Below are 18851 nucleotides of genomic sequence, written 5' to 3'. Positions count from 1 at the left end.
AGGTATCATAGACTAGAGACATGTAGACCTAATCTGATAGCTCTGCCCACCTATTTCTCGTGGGACGCAAATCTGAGTAAAAGTCTATTAAATTCAGGTTACAACCAGGCTTGGTGGCTTTCTACAAATCATCAGAAAATAAGGAGAAGTGTGTATAAAGCTTTGGTGCTGGCAGTGTTGCAGAACTCCATGAAACAAGCGGTTTAAAAAAAAATCACTTTTATTTCCCCTGTCACCAAGGTGGCATCTTAATACTGGTCCACTCTAAATCCTTGTCCCAGCTTCAGTAAAGCACTGCATACTCGGCAGAAATGTGACCGTTAGCTAAGGCCACACTTCTTTCGCTACTGCAGTCTGAAGAAGTGAAACAGCACCTCTAACGGGCAATAAGGCTCTCCCAGCCAAACCCGGGCACTCCCACAAAGATCAATTAGTCTTATTTTTCACTTTAAGGAGGATGGGATCCCGAAAATGTTCCCTAACTAATTTGTTGTGAGTTTAAAATGCTTAAGGAATTGGAAACTCAGTGAAGTTTTGCCCTCACCCTCTAATAAAACATCCGCATAAGCATGGGAAACTAGGTGTTGGCTGAGATGTTGCAAGGAAAGGTAACTCGAAGGGTTTTTAAATAACTGAAATCTGAGGTACACAGCCAAGTGTGGGGGGAGGGATGCATTAGCTGCTGGAAAAAGAAAGGCTTTGGCGTCTACAGAGCACACCCTAAGGCTCCCTAGGGGCTAACTCCATCCCAAACACCTCTATGCTGGGAACCAGAGAAAACCAAGAGCCTGCTAGGCTCCGTTTGGGCTGAAGGCAGAGGTCCTGGCCGCAGAGCTGGCTTAGACACCTAGCCTCCAGGGTCCTGGGATGCGGAGCAGCCCCCTCCCGCCCCTCTGGACCTGCAGGTGAGCGGACTGCTGTTCGCTGGATCCCTATGGAGACCTTCGGTTTTCCCCCTCCTTTCTCAAAAAGTGTAACTTCAGGCTTCTTCCAGGGAGGCGAGGGGGGTTGGGGAGAAGAGCAGAAAAACCAGGCCCCAGCATCTCCCGGGTTTTGAAGGTAGGGAAGGAGAATCGCCCGGGCCATCCCTGCGGCGACCGCGTTTTTCTCCTAGTGCGCCCCTCCCCCAGTACCCAGAACCTGCGGAGGCCAGGCTGTACAGGTCGCCCGGCTGGGGGGGTGGGGGGTGTCCCTGGCGCGTACACCAGGGCCCGCGTGGGCTGGGTGGGGTTGGTGTTAGCCGGATACCCCGACCGCATGCCGGGCAGGCGACCACATTGTGCCTGTCCCAGAGCTCTGGGGAGGCAGAGACGCGAACGAGGCTGGGTCCAGGCTGGGGCGCGCCCAGAGAACCGAACCTAGTGGCAGGGTGCTGGCTGTCCCTCTCCATCCCTCCATGGGTCCCCAGTCCTTACCTCTGGGGGCGAGGGTGTCCGCAAAACAGGATGCCAGGGCGCGGCGAGCTGTGTCCGGGTTGGGCTCAGCGACGGCCAGCGACCGTGGCGTCGCTGCTCATGGCTTGTCGCGACCAGAGTGCTGCGGCCACGGACGCGGCGGCGCCTCGGTCCTCGTCCTCTTCGCGGGCTCTGAGCCGGGACGCAGCTAACGCCCCAGCTCCGCAGCCCTGTTCCTCCTCCCCGGTGCCTCCCCGCCTGCGAGCGGAGCCGCCTCCAGCGCCGCCCCGCGCGCCGCCTGGCCCGCGGCAGCCAGCGCCGCCCAGCGCCCAGCCCCAGGGTCGCCGCCGGCTGCCGAGCCGCCGCCGCGGTGCCAGCCCCGCTGTGACGCAGGCAGCAGTGCCCGGGAACTTCCTCCTCTGCGGAGACCACCAGGCGTCTAGGCTGGCGGGCCTGCGCTGGGCGGGCCGCGGAACCCCACGTTCCGCACCGGGAAATCAAGCCTCTACGCCGCTGGATGGTCGCGCTGTTCGGAGCCGCCCACCTGGCTGGCACAGCAGGGAAGAGCGGTCCTCTGCCTCCTGTGTGCAACCCTAACAATGCCAAAAAGCCGGTGGCTTCTGTGAGCCGGTCATCCGCTCTTACACCGCAGCTCCTCCCCGGGCTAAGTTGAAGCAGAGCGGCCGCTGCTAAAAATAGCCCTCCTGGGACCTCCCAGAGGGTCAGGATGGAGATCACCCCTCCCCAGAGAGTGAAAGGTCCTGGAAGCGGGTGGAGAGGGGACGGTGGGATATACTGAAGGGAACAGAGGAGAACAAAAAATTATCCGATGTCCATAGTTTACAAAGCCCCAAGCCCCTGGACAATCCTGGTGTCCCGCAAGCAGGAGGGACCCTGCAAGATGGGCTTCTGGGCTCTGAGCAGCAGGTGCCATTCCGTCTGAAAACTCCGCCTACGATTTTGTATGGGCAGAGGTGGGGATGGTGTGTGTGTGTGTGTGTGTGTGTGTGTGTGTGTGTGTGTGTGTGCAAAAGAGTTAACACTGTGCCCCAAACCACCTGTTGTTTAGACGGTGTAGGGGAGGGCTTCTCTCCTACCCATTGATCTGAACTGTGGGTTTCTCCTCCTATCCCTCTGCCCAATTACAGTTCGAAAGCACAAACTGACATCTTGAAAGCTGGTGGCTCCCTAAAAAGAAAATTTGCCTATTGGGGGCGGGGCGGGGGAGGGGGGAGTGCAGACAACATAACTGTAGTAGTCATCAGAGAGTGAGTGCTTGTCAATAACCAGCTGGCTGTCCTCAGAGCACTTGGTGGATAGAGAATTACTCTGTCCTGGCAGTCTGAGAGATACAGAAGAGCAGCGGACAGACACAGGCAGCCAGCAGCCATTAACTAAATTTGTGTGCCCCTGTATGATGAGTTTAGAGAAGGCAATCATTTCCCAAGCCACGATTAAAAAAAAAGAAAAGAAAAAGAAAAGAAGCAGGGGGGTTGGGGGGGGAGAAATGCCTATCCCCTGCCCTCAGGCTCCTAACTGTTCTTCCTGCTTACAGAATAAAATACTACACTGTCTCTACTCCCAATGCAGTTGTTGGCAACCTTAAAGCCCTTGGGGCCTTAGGGGAATCACTAGTGTACCAGCCTCATTAACCTAGACAAGCCAACAACCTAGGGTGGGGTGTTCTACTGAAGAAGCAGAAGAGGTTTGTGTCTCTGGGGGAAAGGCAGAAACTGGCTTTTAGTAGTTTGCTTTAAGAAAGGGAGAGGGGTGGGAGAGATCCAAGTACCTTGTAAGGCAGCAGATAGATGCAAAAATACTCGTAACTCGAGTTAGGTCTAAACTCAAATGTTCTACCTCAGAGACTGGGGTGTGGGTATAGCTCAGGGCTCGCTCGTGTCTCAAGGCCTTGAGTTTGGATCACCAGAACAGCAAAAAGGTAGGCACACATCTCAGAAAAGCAACTCCTAAGGTTGAAAACCTCCCACACAGTGTCCTGTCCTCCAAACCTCTCCAGGGTGCTTCAGCATTCTCTGCTCTCATTAGCACCCTGACTGTGAGCTGAGATCCGGTCAGCCCACTACCAAGCATACAGCAAACCCTAGATAGTTGGTGAAGGTGCCATGGGCTTATGTCTCTGCCCTCCCTCTGTAGGTTCAAGGGTGGACTGCGCTCCTTCTTACACATCCCCATCAGTCATCTAGGTACAGTCCTGCAGGGTGCTGGGAGAGTTCTGTAATGTGTGTGAAGCGCCAAGGAGAGGAACCAAGCACTTTAGTTTGTTAGCACTCGAAGCATGAGGTCAGTTGTTGAAATTATTACTCTTTGCTACCCTGAGAAGCAAAATAGCTACCGTATTAAAGTTGGGAAATGAGCTGTGTATGTCTCCATCACATGGCTCCAGAGCTGCTGTCTGAGCTCCTCTGTGATGATCCAACAGGGTAGTCAGGACGATTCTGCAACTGTACACAGAGGGTTGATGATGCACGTTAAACATGGGGAGTTACTAGTCTAAAAGCCACAACACCATACTGCTATGGTCATAACTCCCCTTTGGCTAGCTTACAGACACCAAGTCTAGCCTTTTCACTCCAGTTACCTTAACTCACAACCACATACTTATCAAGCTCCTCATAAAAACGCGGGGTGGGGGTGGTCAGCGATCAGCCAGTCAGCATGTGAGTGCTGGATCCAGAAGGTCTCAGAAAAAGCATGAGGACTCTTTCTTTGACTCTCGGGTGTTCATAAGTCACGGATGAGGGAATCTGGCAAACACATGAAATTGGAAGTCCCCGTCTTCAAACTGGGATTCCAGCTCAGTGAGAGAAGAGGCTGCTGGTTGGTAGGTAGGCCTGGGATTCTGTGTTGTCTTTTTATCTTACCTGCAGATTGTAATAGAGAAGCAGAATGGGTGTTTCTGGACTGGACAAGGCTAAGGAACTGTACACATCTGGGCTCAAATCCTGTGTGACTAGGTATGTGGTCCTTAGCTTCTTCACCTTTGAACTTCAGCCCTTTCCCAGACCACTCTTGAGGGATAAGGTGAGGTTAGGGTGTATCTTGTAGATGGTGAGGGAACGGTAATGTTGTATCGTTTTATTGTTGGCTACAGGAAAAAAGATTCCCTAAACTGTTATTGTTCTTCCAAGGCATAATTAATCACTTTCTGCCAGGTGCCTCACCTTCCTGGAAAATATATTTCTTCTTTGTCTTCTCACAGCGTTTAGTTTTACGTATCTGCTTCACCATCAAGTCTAGGGCTGTCCTGTGCAGCGACTGTATCTTTATCTTCATGTCTGTTATCAATACTTAGCCTAGGACCTTCTATGAAATCCTAATGTGATTTCCAACTTCAGTTTATACCAAGTCCTTCAATATAACTCCAGCGTAGGCTCTGAAGTCAGAATTCTGGAGCTAGCAAATAATTTATAGTTATTAATATAATATAATAGTTATTATAATATAATAACTAAGTATGAAAGAGACACAATGACACCTGATACTTGGTATATTAACTTAATAACTTTCAGAAATCTTAATCTCACTTTAAAAGTTACACTAAAATTAAGTATTTTGTACACGTATGGCTATAACATCTGATTTTCTTCAATGCTGGAATTACTCTTCAGGGTGAACTGCTATTCTTGTTTTGTCTTGCTTTCAATGACAGTTGATCCTGTCTGGTAATAACGAAAGTAAAGTTTTAAGTTCTCAGTCAAAACCACCAGTAGGGTTTTACTCAGAATCTTCTCTCCACTCAATGTATCTGCTACCCAGGTTTTTTCTGGTTAGAGAAAGAGTCTGAGAAGGAACTGAATAGAAAACATCCTATTTTGAATTTCAGTTGTTAACATTGTTGCAACCAGGAAAGCACATTAGCGAATTCCGGCTGCATGATAAAACTCCACCTTGAGCTACAGCTTTGAAATCCCTGACTTTGCACCAGCAAACCACTAAAACAGCAGGAAGGACAGGAAGTTCCCTGGGAGGTCACGTGGTAATGGCAGCTGAATGTGCACCAGACAAGTGACCTAAAAGCAATGGGCCCAATGACCTAAAAATAAGAGACTTTAAAACTTTAGATCCAGGGCAGGAGACAGCTCAGCTGGTAAAAGTGCTGCGTAAGCCTGAGCTGGATTCCTGAAACCCACAGTGGAAGGAGTACCTACACACACGTACACACACCTACACACACACCATACATACATACACTTACAGTATACACACATTCAGACATGCACAGCAACATACTACATACATACATGCACATACTACATACATAGCATATACACTGTACATACTACATACTTATAGAGCACATATACCACATGCACACACTCAGATACACACACCACACACAGACACTCACACATTACATACACACACAGACGCATACACACACAGCACACATACTACATACATGCACATAATACTTATATAGCATATACACACACACACTACATACATATAGAGAGCACACACCATGAGCACACCCAGCACACATACCACGAGCACACACACCACATTCACACATACCACACAGACACACATACACAGACACACACAGACACATAGGGGTGGGGGATAAGAATGAAGAGAACCACTTCTAGATCAAATCCTTTTACAAGAGAATTGTTCGGCCAGTCCATGTTGTGAACTTTCCTTGGAAATGATTTTGCACTAGTATGTGTGGGATACATACTGCGGACTCAATAGAAGCTTCACATGCATTGACTTATTTAAAACCACCATGGCCACCCATGAAATAGTGTTAGCGTCTCTGAGTGACAGAGTCAAACCCCATTAAACTCTTCTAGCTAACCAAAGGTCTCACAGCCCGGAGGGAGCTAGATGTGAACCAAGACACCTCTGACTTCAAGGTTAGATGCAACCTCTCAATCCTGTAAGAAAGAAAATAGGTGTTTTAGAAGTGAACCCGTTGACTATTAGTGGTGTGACTTTTCAGTAGTTCTTTTAAGTTTTATTTTCTTTTTAAAACACAGTGCGTGTGTGTCTGTGCTTGTGTGTGTGCTTGCATGTATGTGTGTGTGTGCATGTGCACGTATGTGTGTGCGAGTGTGCTTGTGTGTGTGCTTGTGTGTATGTGTGCATGTCTGTGCGTGTGCATGTGGGTTGCACATATGTCACGGCACACATGTGGAGGTCAGAGGACAGCTTTGTGTAGCTGTTTTAGGTAGTCAGTTCCTCAGGGTCCTTGTGGATCCAGGGACTGAACTCAGGTCACAAGGCCTGTGTGACAGACAGCACCTCTGGCCACTAAGCCACCTGGGCTCATTCAGTAGTGTTTGAAATTGCATTCATTTACACTCTCCCAGTGGTGCTCACCCCAAACATGCTTGCACAGTGGTCTTACTGCTTACCCTTTAAATGTAAACCGCTGATGAGATGGGAACTTGAGAAATTTTTTAATTTAATTTTTTTACAGAAGAACATATACCCAGGTTTACAGTTCCCAAGGGATAAGAATTCTTCATGGCAGTAAGCAGCAGGAGCAGGAAGTTGACAGCTCACGTCTCCACCCACGAGCGTGAGGCCAAACCAGAGGCAAACTTGTTAATGAGGGATCCTAAGGTATGGCTCTGGGAGAGAGACTAGAATCATTGTTCAGGTGAACCAGTGATAGGTAAGCAGCTATCACATGATACAGCCACCACACCACGGTCTAAGAAACACACATTTTGATGTTCATTTATGTTTCCTGCCTTGTAACTCCCAAACCCCTCATTGCAAGTGATTAGGGATATGGGAGGTTCTTTAGATTATGGGCTTTGTCCTCAGTTCCTGAAGGCACAGGGCATCTTCTGTGACTTATAACAAGCCCTTTTCAAGGACACCTGGCCTTCTGTTGAGAGCCACACCTATGCAGACTGGCGTCCAGCTGGGGCCAAGCCTACAGTTTACCTGGTGAGACTTTCACCTCCACCCATCGGAGGTGCCAGGGGCTTCCTTAAGGCTTTGTTAGGCTTAGAGGTGTCAGGGGTCCGTTGTGGGAGGTAAGTGAGGGTGGCTCTCAGCTGTGGCAGGGAATGTGTGGCAGCCTGTGTCACTGCACTGGAATCCAGACATTAGAGATGGTTATGGATAATATAGTAATACAGTAATCGGTGGCAGAACAACAATTTTAAAAGTTAATTCTAATAAAGAGAAAGTACAGTTAACATTAGACTGGCGGCGGTGGTGTGTGTGTGTGTGTTTGTTTCTGTGTTGGGGTTGTTTCCAAAAGAAATACTTAAAAAGAAAAAGACCAGAGTCCAAATAAGATGAATCTCGTCATGTGCCGGGGGAGGGCGTGGAGCACGGCAGGAACGCAGGATCAAGCAAGTGAGTCCGAGAATGAGCGAGCAGTGGCCCTAAATAGTTGTAGCCTCTGGGTTCCTGTGCTGGTTTCCCTAATGATGAACTGTGCCTGGATTGATAAGCCATAGACACCCTTTCCTCGCCTAAATGGATGTTTCTGTCAGTGTTTCACCACAGCAACAGATGATCTTCTGGTCCTTCCGCCTCCACCCTTCCAGGGCTGGGATTGCAGACAGTCGTTCACCAGCACACCAGACTTGTGCAGTACTGAGAACAGCACCCAGGACTCTGCACACACTAGACAAGTACTCCACGAACCGAGCTACGTCTGCATTCCAAAACTCTCAGCATAAGATACACCCAAATAATCTTTGAATAACCTCCAATAAACATAGGACGGTTGTATGGTGGCTAATTTTGATGGTCAAATGATTGGATTAAGGAGATCGATAAAGCAGATTAGTAACCCAGGTCCCCAAGTGTGTCTGTTGAGTGTGTTTCCACAAATGATAGGTCACGAGGGCTCTAGCATGAGGAAGGAACAGGTCTCTCCCTTGATGGATGTGGAGGAAGTCGGTGAGTAGGGCAATGTTCCTGGCAATTGTGTTTTGCCCTGACCTCTTACTGTGTAACCCACTTGTCTTGCTTCAAGGCTGCTATGAACTGCTCTCCTCTCTCATGCCCTCATCATGGCGGACTGAGGCTTGCCCTGAAACTGGGAGAGAAAGAATTCTTTGACTCTGTTTTCACAAATGTTTTGGTCACCGAGGTGAAAACATCTGACTAATAAAACCAGGGCCGGAGAAGTGTGGTCGCTGCTGAGTGAGCCTGTCCGCACAATCCTTGGGCATTGGGGTCGTGGGAGGAATTCGGAAGAGTTTGGAGAAATGGGTGACCTCAGAAGGCTGTAGGCGATCTTACCTGGGTGCTCAGAAGGCCAGAAAGCTGGTAGACCATGGAAAGTAACGACTTTCCTCTCAGCCTGACAGCTCCATCTGGAATCCCAACTACTCAGGAAGCCGAGGCGGAATGTCACAAGGTTCAAACCCTATCTGGGTTTCTTAGGGTTTCTACTGCTGCAGTACAATGCCGTGCTCAAGAGGAGCTGGGGAGGAAAGGGTTTATTCAGCTTACACTTCCACATTGCTGTTCATCACCAAAGGAAGCCAGGACAGGAACTCACACAGGGCAGGAACCTGGAGTCAGGAGCTGACGCAGAAGCCATGGAAGGTGCTGCTTACTGGTTTGCTCCTCAGGCTTTTTCTGCCTGCTCTCTTATAGAACCAGGACCACAGCCCAGGGATGGCACCACCCCCAATGGGCTGGGTCCTCCCAATCAACCATTAAATAGCAAAATGCCCTGTAGCTGGATCTTATGGGAACATTTTCTCAATTGAGGGTCCCTCCTCTCAGATAACTGTAGCTTGTGTCAAGTTGACATAAATGTAGCGGACAACTGGCCCTTGTCAACTTGACACACTAAGCGTAACACTGTTAAGCCACAGTTTTTCCTTTTTTGTTCATCCTTGAGATCACACATGAGCATCAACAACACATTATAAAACATTTTATGAACTTTAAAAGTCTTTACAAATTCAAGCACTTTAAAACCAGTTTTTTAAAAGTCTTTACAAATTCAAGCACTTTAAAACCAGTTTTTTAAAAACATCCAAAGTCTTTTTTAGCCTAAAATCTTTTTTTTTTTAAAATTCAGTCTCTCCAATTCCTCTCTCAATTGTGGGGTCCTGGAAAATCAAAAATACATTAAATGTTTTTTTTACTTCAAGAGGGAAGAACCAGGGCATGGTCCAAATCTGCATAAATCCAAACCAAACTGGGTAATTATCTGGGATTCACTCAGGATCAGATGGGCTCCACCAGCAGGCTTGAGTCACTCCTCTGGCCCCACTATCTTCATACACAACTTGTCTTCTAGACTCTGACTGGATGGTCGTCCCACAGTATTGGCATTTCCAAAATACTGGGGCCTTTTGGTGCAACTGGGCTGTACTTTTAACAGGAGCCTGTCCTGGCTCTCTTCATGGTACGGAGCCTCAACTTCTCTGCATGGCCCCTTTAATCCTTGGATTTCAGTTCTACTAAAGCTGTACCTTCACCAGTGTCCTTTCTTGGCCTCTCACAGTGTCAAGCCTTAGCTGCTTTCTATGATTTCATGCCTTCAAAACCAGTCCACCTGGGTGACTTTTATACTACGAAGTTTGCTACAACATTGGCCGTCTCTGGAACACAGCTTCTGAAAAACAAATAAACAAACAAAAAAAAAAACAAAAACAAACAAACAAAAAAAAAACACTTCCCAGAAGATTTCACCTCAGTGATGCTGATTTTTTTCAGCTCCAGCTGACCAGACAACACAGATTCTTCACACAAATAGCCTGGTAGAGTCCTTGCTTCCTTTTGAAACTTCACAAGCCAGGCCTCCGTTGTCTGCACAGCTCTCAACATTCTTATCTTCTGAGCTCCCACAGAACAGCTCGCTGAGCTCTCAACAACCAATGGCTCTTCTAGCCCAAAGTTCCAAAGTCCTTCCACAATCCTCCCGAAAACATGGTCAAGTCTGTGACAGCAATATCGGTAATCAATCCTGGTTGATTCTTAGAGTTTCTATCGTTGCAGTGAAACATGTTGCATGACCAGAAAGCAAGCTGGGGAGGAAAGGGTTTATTTGACTTACATGTCAACACTGTAGTCCATCACTGAAGGAAGCCAGGACAGGAACTCAAGCAGGACAGGAACCTGGAGGCAGGAACTAATGCAGAAGCAATGTAGGAATGCTGCTAACTGGGTTGCTTCCCCTGGCTTGCTCAGCTTGCTTTCTTTCTTTTTTTTTTTTTTTTTTTTTTTTTTCCGGGCTGGGGATTGAACCCAGGACCTTGCGCTTCCTAGGCAAGCGCTCTACCACTGAGCCAAATCCCCAACCCCTCAGCTTGCTTTCTTATAGAACCCAGGACCACCATTCCAGGGATGGTACCACCCACAATGGGCTGGGCTCTCCCCCATCAATCACTAATTTAGATTAAATGCCCTATAGCTGGATTTTATGGAGGCGTTTACTCAGCTGAGGTTCCCGTCTTTCAGATGACTAAAGCTTGTGTCCAATTGACCTAAAACTAGCTGGGACAATGGGCTTTAGAGTGGGTTCAAGAGTAGCCCGGGCATCTCAGTGAGACCATGTCTCCCGAAACAAAGTAAAACGAGGGCTGGGGAGATAGATCAATGGCAGAGAGCTGGCCTTCAGTTTAATCTTTAAAGTTAAAAACAAGACAAAAGCTATTCTGGGGTTCTATTGAGGAGGATTCCATTGGGGAATGGACTAGAGCCTGCTCATGTTATGTTTCTGGCAAAGAGTCTGGTTATATTGTATCTATGTCTCAAGTCCTGAGACTTTGAATGGGTCCCAGTTTAAAGTTGATGGGCTCAAAAATTAGATAGAGGAATTTTCTTTTCCTTCATTTTCATCTCTCTCTCTCTCTCTCTCTCTCTCTCTCTCTCTCTCTCTCTCTCTCTCTCTCTCTCTGTTTTCTTTGTATAGACCAGGCTGGCCTTGGACTTACAGAGATTTGCCTGCCTCTGCCTCCCAAGGGCTGGCATTAAAGAGTGCTTTCTTTTTAGTTTTGAGACAGAGTTTTGTGTATCTCAGGCTGCCCTTGAACTGAGCTGAAGAGGACCCTGAACTTCTAATCCTCCTATCAATAACTTTCAAGTGCTAAGATTACAGGCAAGAGTCACCATGCTTATTTATGTTATGCTGGGGACCAAGCCCAGGGCTTCCTGTGTTCTGGGCAAGCACTCTTATCAGCTGAGCTACATTTCCAGTCCTAAAAGAGGAACTTTCAAGGCAGCGAGTACTCAGGCTTTGGATTTCTTTCTTTTTTAAAAAGATGTATTTATTTATTCCATATAAGTACACTGTCACTGTCTTCAGACACACCAGAAGAGGGCATCGGATCTCATTACAGATGGCTGTGAGCCACCATGCGGTTGCTGGGAATTGAACTCTGGACCTCTGGAAAAGTAATCAGTGCTCTTAACCGCTGAGCCATCTCTCCAGCTCCTGGCTTTGGAATTCCTAATGCTACTTCTTTTATAATCAGGACCACCAAGAGGCAGAAAAGAATTTTTAAAAAACGTACAGTCTGGCTTGAGAAGGCATTGTTTTGAAAGAGAGACAGGAGGATGTGCCTGAGGAAGTGTTTACTGCTGTTAAAGAGAGATAAGTCCCAAACGTTTGTGTGTAGCGGGACAATGGGAAAGTTATTTTGAAGCATTTCAGAGCAGATCAGGTGCAACGTGTTGTACAGTTGTAGACTGGAGCTTCAGCACTGATCTGAATCGAACCATTGCAGTATTCATGACATTAAATTGTGCATCCACCTTGACTTTGAGAAGAGAGTACCTTCGAGGCTCCTTGCTACTACAAGCCTGTCCAACGAAGTGTTTTCCAGGCCCTAAGAGGCTGCCGTCATCTAAGGATTAGGGGTAGCTACTGTCTAAACTGGCAGCCGACTATGGCATTGTTCGTATGATGCAAGCTTTGCAGGAATGCAGAATGTTGTAGTTACAGGATCATGTGGGATTCCACTAACATTTTAAAGGGAGTGTTGCAAGGTTAGGCGGTATAGGAGTGCCCTAAAAGGGCAAGATGTGAAGCCACTGGGGTGAGGCCTAAGCTGAAATGAAGACTCCAGTATGTAGAGATGCCAGGATGTGAAATAGCAAGCCTTTGTAAGAGTTGCCTTGGTCATGGTGTCTCCTCACAGCAGCGGAAACCCTGAGACACTCAGGAAAGCAGCTGTGTGGATGTCGCTGGAAGCACCACAGAGATGGGGCTGCCCGATGCCAGTGCCACTCGCATACGTGGTAATACCACACACCCTGAAACACATGGTGATACCACACGCCCCAAATATAAGACAGAGTTGCAGGGTTTAATGCTTGCCTCAGTTTGATCCAGTTGTGTGTGTGTGTGTGTGTGTTTGTGTGTGTGAGTGTGTGTGAGTGTGTGTGAGTGTGAGAGTGTGCGTGAGTGCGTGCGTGTTTGTGTGAGTGTGTATGTGTGTGTATGTGTTGGTGTGTGTGTGAGTGTGTGTATGTGTTTGTGAGTGTGTGTGAGGCGTGTGTGAGTGTGTGTGTGTGTGTGTGTGAGTGTGTGTGTGTGTGTGTGTGTGTGTGTGTGTGTGTGTGTGTGTGTGTGTGTGTATGTGTGTGTGTGTGTGTGTGTGTGTGTGAGGTGTGTGTGTGTGTGTGTGTGTGTGAGTGTGTGTGTGTATGTGTGTGAGTGTGTGTGTGTGTGAATGTGTGTGTGTGAGTGTGTGAGTGTTTGTGTGTGTGTGTGCAAACCAGAAGTTGATGTCAAATATCTTCCTCCACAGCTCTCCACCTTATTTTTTTTCAAGACAGGGTTTCTCACTGAACTTGGAACTCATAAATTTGGCAAGGCCATCTGGCCAACAAGCCTGAGGGATCCTCCTGTCTATCTCAGTGCTGGAGTTATGAGGATGTGACTCTGCACTCTGTTTCCTTCTTTCCTTCCTTCCTTCCTTCCTTCCTTCCTTCCTTCCTTCCTTCCTTCCTTTCTTTCCGTTTTGGGTGCTGCATTCAGACTCAGGCCTTTATGCTTGTACAGCAAGCTCTGTACCGACAGCCATCAGCACAGACCATCTATCCCTTCAGAAATGCTAATGTCTTACTCTGTGCCGCTGTGTGTTGGAGGTCGTTGTTGTTGTTTAGTGTTTTGTCTGCTTGTATGTCTGTGTATCTAAACATCCTTAGGAGCCAGAACAGAGAATCAGATTGTCTAGCTGGAGGTACACATGGCTGTGAGTTGACATGGGGTACTTGGAACTAATCCCAGGTCCTCCAGGAGAGCAGCTCAGCTCTAAACTACAGAGCCATCTCTCCAGACCTTGGTTTTATTTATTTTCTTATTTTAGTAGCTCATAACTAAGAGCTTGCCTCAGGTCCTAGAGAAGACTTTGGGCTTGGGCTTGTGAATGTGTTGGGATGTTAAGACTTTGGTGGACATGTGTATATGCACTGAATGCTGTGTGGTATGGTTGTGTCCCTATTTGAAGTCCCCGGGGGGAATTTTAGGGGTTAAAGTGATGTGTTTGGGTGCCAGGTTGACACGTGGTGGATTTGTGACGGTTGTGACTGTCACTTTGGATGGATTAAGAAAGGCCTAGAAGACTGGGAAGCACATCTAAGATATATCAACGGTGTCATTTCAAGAGATAATTTGACCATGAGGTCTGGGACCTAATTGTGATCGTTTCGTATGCTCAGCCCAGGGAGCAGCACTATTAGGAGGTGTGGCCTTGTTGGAGGAAGTGTGTCACTGTGAGGATGGGCTTGGAGACCCTCCTCCTAGCTGCCTGAGGATGCTCAGTCTGTTCCTGGCTTCCTTCAGATGAAGATGTAGAACTCTCTCAGCTCCTCCTGCTCCATGCCTGCCTGGATGCTGCCATGATCCTGCCTTGATGATACTGGACTGAACCTCCAAACCTGTAAACCAGCCCCAATGGCATGTCCTTTATAAACTTGCATTGGTCATGGTGTCTGTTCACAGCAATAAAACCCTAACTAAGACACTAGTCAATGTGGATTTATAATATGAAAGTGTAATTTTTAAGACGTGATGAGAGGTAGGAGTTGGGGCCTTCATGGAAGAAGTCAGTCAGTCACTGGAGCCTGTTGCTAGATCCTATGCTAAATGCTTCTGGCATTGCCTCTTTCCTTGTTTCCTGTTCACTAAGACATAAAAGAGCCCCCACCAAGTGCCTTCTGCTACTGTGATGCTCAGCTCAAACACACAGACAGGGGGGCCGGGCAGCAGGTCTACAAGCAGGAGCCAAACAAATAGCTCTTAATAGACCAATATGTAGTCCTGAAGGCTTTAGCCACCTGATGGGCAACTAAAACAGACAGGGGACACCTCGAAGTCCATCTCAACATGGGTGGAATCACCCCCATTTCATGGCAGTTAATTTTTTTTACCTGGGGAAGGTTTCATCACCAAGACTGCATTGCTGTCAGCTCTCAAATGGCCCAGATTTGCATAGCCCTCAGAAGGGTGCATTGTGACAGTGCTTAATGCTCACATCACAATGCTGCTGGTCCATCTCTTGCACAGAGGTGAAGGTGGAGGTGTGTCACACTAGGGGACTTCTGAGTGCTTCAAAATGAAAGGGCGTTACAAACCTTGGATGTCTAATGCTCACGATGACAAGGGAAATTGTTCAGTATGCAGCACTGGTTTCATGCTACTCCACCCATAAAACCCTAAAATGACTTCTAAAATCAAAACGAAACAAAAAGTTCTGGGCAATGTTGTTAGTCTAGTAATGCTGGTTACAGAGGATAAATAGCACCCAGGAGGACCAGGTATCCTGGGAGCAATCCCTGCTATCCCTTCACAGCAAACCGTGAGGGTTATCTGGTCTTTGCTGAACAGCTTTGACAGAGCCTGTTGGTACTTCATCCTCCTGAATAGAACCAGAACGTTCTCTGTAATCTGGGAAGAGCCTGGAGGGTTTTGAGAAGCCACTGCGAATGTGTTCTGACCTTAGTGAGTGCTGAACAGTTGAAAGGTATTGGCATTCCCTGATGGTATTTGGATTTATCCTTGTTTTAACCCACGTGGTGTGTCTTTAAGGTAAGTGACTTCCCAAACTCTGTGGATTTCGGAGAATCACCTTCCCGCCGTGTTAATCCTCGTCCTTGCAGCAGAAAAGCTGACAAAAGCAGTTTAATGAAGGGTTTCACTTTTGGTTCATGGTTAGAGGGGACTTGAGGCCAACTTTGGGGGGGAATCGTGGTGATAGATTCTATCCGTCCTAACCCCGACTAATGCAATTAAATACTCTGACGAAAGCAGCGGAAGAGAGAGGATTTATTTTGCTCTATGGCTCTGAGGGATACAGTCCATCATGGTAGGAAGGCACGGCAGTATGGAGGGCAGGATAAGGAAGAAGATGGCTTGTCACATTATCTCCACACTCAGAAAGTAAAGCATGCACATGAAGTGGGTGTGGGGGAAAGTGGAACTGTGTCTCCAGACAGGAAAACCGGACAGGTCGAGCAGATTAAGAAACTCCAGAAAATCTCATAATTGAGGACGGTAGGCATTTGGATCTGCTCTCTTCCGGTCCTGGAGTACGTGACCACGACACCCAACTAAGAAGACCGTGGCAACTGGTCACGTAGTATACAGCCCAGAGGTTTCCATGCTAATGAGGTATCTTGATGGGCCAGGGGTTTGACCAATTAGCTTCCCTTCCTGGACCTTCCCTCCTGCAAAAGGTATTTTAACCTCTGGTCCACCCTGAGTACCTGGTATGCATCCATTTTCCACTACGAATAAACAGTTTGGATAAGCAAGGACTCTCTCAATCACCGTATGTCTTCCGAAGAAGGTCCCTCTGGACACCTGACACTTAACCGCACTCACCCTAAACTAAGCCAGATTCTCCTTCCCCTCTGCTGAGGCTCATTGCCCTCCCACGCCCTCCCACGCTTGCCCCTTCTCAACTCCGTGCCGTTCCCAGTGGAGTCTGGGTATCTGGGAGTTTGGGAACCCCAGCCTCAGTCTCAGCCTGCTCTGCTGCTCACCTGGGCTGGGCCCCCCATCTTATTCTGCCTTCTCCCGCCCCGAGCAGGTGCTGGAGTTCTGAGAATCAGGCACCCGGAGGATGGAATATAGTCCTGCGCTTCATCTGCCTGAGCGAGCAGCATTCACACACCCCAGAGGCGGTGAGGCAGACCCACAGAGTGGGACAATAAAACATCAATGTCTGTCCCCAGGGGTGTGTTTTCCACCAAGGCTCTATCTCTCCCCCAAAGGTTCCACAGTCTTCCCAAACAGTGCCACCAGCTATGTTAAAATACATGAGCCCATGGGGGGGACACTTCATCTTTAAACCAGAGCAGAAAAAAACGAAAAGCTAACTCAGCTAGAATTTGTTGTTACGCAAGCTCTCCCCTTCAGGTCCCACATCTGCTCCCTTATCTAGGTCATGTGGCTGCATGCTGCTCGGTTCATATCTCGTACCTTCTCTGCGGTCTCCCGGCTGAGCTTCCTTCTGCCTACCCTCCATGCAATGGCCTGGCTTACCTCCCAAAGTACTATCTCGGCGTGTATAAGCCAAAGGGTTGGTTCTCAGTAGCTGCTCAATCAACAACCCTCCTTGGTTAAGACAACTCCCTACAACTAAAGGAGAAAGCTGAAATGGAAAATCCTGGTGGGTTTTAAGTCTTCGCGGGGAAGCATGTTATTATAAAAATTATGTTTCGTATTGTTCTTAGTGGCTAAGACCTTTGGGCTTTTCTGATAAGAGAATCCTTGCTACTTATGCTGATCAGGTAACTCTGAGATACTTTAGAACAAGGTGTGATTACGATGAAGACCAGGGATTAAAGTGTTAGAACTCTTGCTCAAACTGACCAGAGTATAAACTAACAGCAGAAGAAGCGGGCTGAGATTTTTTAATGTGGCCAATGATTTAACCCATAACCTATATGCTAAGAAAAATCCCAATTAAAAACCCTCTTTATTGAGGGCCAGTGAAGATCTGTGGCTGATGAACTTAGACTCTGGGGTCCTGAGGATGAGACTAATTAGAATAATCCGTCTTTCCTGGGGTACAGGAAGTGCAGTTAAAGCAATGGCCAATGCTATTTAATCCTTGTTAATGTTTGTGATAAGTCATCATTTCAAGCAATCTCTCTTACGATCATTTTCCCCCTGTAAATTAGCGACGATGTTGGAGATGGGGTGCTAGGACTCACTAATTCAGAGCTACCAAACCCCTCTTTGAAGCCCAGGAGACCTTGAGTGGACTGTCAGTTAAGTCCGTCTGCTTGGCTCCCAGCTCTGGCTGTTTCAAGCACCCCAAGGATGCTCTGAGGAGGTCACGTGACCACCGCAGCGGTGGCTCAGGCACAGTTCCTGAAGTGCAGCCCCGGCTTGTTCCGGCGTGTTCCAGACATAATCCAGGCATCAATTTTACCTGGCCCAGAGCGGGGCACTGCCCTGTTTGTCTAGCAGAGGAATTATAACCCGTGGGAAGGAAGCAATGCCATGTCCAGAATAGACGCAATCCTTCACTTGCGCGGAGGTCTGCTGGGAAACCCCGTCTTGTGGTGTTGTGGCATCGGCAGTAGGAAAGCGTCTTTCCAGTGCTCTTACCCGTCTCTGTTGCTGTAGAGTGGGAGGTCTGGGACCAAGAAAGCAGTAGTGGTAACGGTGGCAATCCTGGGAGCCACAACCATGCAGGCAGAAGTTCTGACAATCGGAACAGCCGCTGCAGGAGAGGCAGCAGTGGCAAACGTTGGCAGCCGTGACAGCTTGGGTAGCAAGCAGAGGTAGATGAAAAGCTCCGGGGTGAGGGGGGGCGTGCATAGAAAAGCAAGGAGCCATGGTAAAGGTAAAGAGTAGGCAAAAGAGGGAAGCCAGGGATGAAGAAGAATAGAGGGCCACAAAGAGGCAGAGAAGAAAAACTGCACTCCTAGGTCAGAAGAGTTCCAGAGAGCTACCAGCCCTTCAGGCCAAGGCCCTCGGGCACCTGAAACTTAGCCTGAGACATCTAACACCAGCCCTGAGGAGAGCCAGGAGAGCCTGAGGAGTCTCACTTTCTGTGCCTGCACAAGGCTAGGGCTCTTCTAAGTGTGGGAGTGAAGGAAGGCCCTGGTAGCCAATGCCACCAGCACTGCCACACTCAGACTAGAGGGGACCTTCTGCTGCTTGGATTTGTCCGCCACTGCTGCCCCTTTCGTCATAAGCTGAGGGTGAGGGTTGCAAAGCTACCCAGGACAGTGTGGGGGAGCCTCTCCTGATATATTCATGATTCCTATCTGAATAGAATGAAAGGGCGGGCCAGACAACTGCTGACAGGGGGGTCCTTTAGCAAACGGGCTTTCTGTTGCTCTGGCAACCTGATCGATAGATTCTAGTACCTACCAGCTAGTATGACTACTAACTGGCGTGAGCAGTGTCTTGTGTCCACCCCAAGTCTATTCAGACACAAACTCCTCAGAGTTGGCATAGACTGAATTCTCATCACCAGGAGGGTTTGTTCCCCAAGAGCACTGGGCAAGGCTGTGGAACACAGCGCCCTCTTA

General features: G+C 48.1%; 1 protein-coding gene across 2 annotated transcripts in view; it reads right to left on the bottom strand.

Moving 5' to 3' along the window:
• Positions 1-1646, bottom strand: part of Lrrc8c (leucine rich repeat containing 8 VRAC subunit C) — an 87183-nt gene extending 85537 nt beyond the window's left edge. For both annotated transcript variants that reach the window (XM_032916213.1, XM_032916215.1), the window contains exon 1: positions 1416-1646. The gene's annotated coding sequence lies outside the window, so the exon portion shown is untranslated. The remainder of the gene's footprint in view (positions 1-1415) is intronic.
• Positions 1647-18851: the final 17205 nt, after the last annotated feature.

Source organism: Rattus rattus, chromosome 11 (genome assembly GCF_011064425.1).
Source record: "Rattus rattus isolate New Zealand chromosome 11, Rrattus_CSIRO_v1, whole genome shotgun sequence".
Lineage (NCBI taxonomy): Eukaryota > Metazoa > Chordata > Mammalia > Rodentia > Muridae > Rattus > Rattus rattus.
The sequence above is the reverse complement of the archived record's forward strand: the minus strand, read 5'-3'. Positions and strand labels throughout refer to the sequence as shown.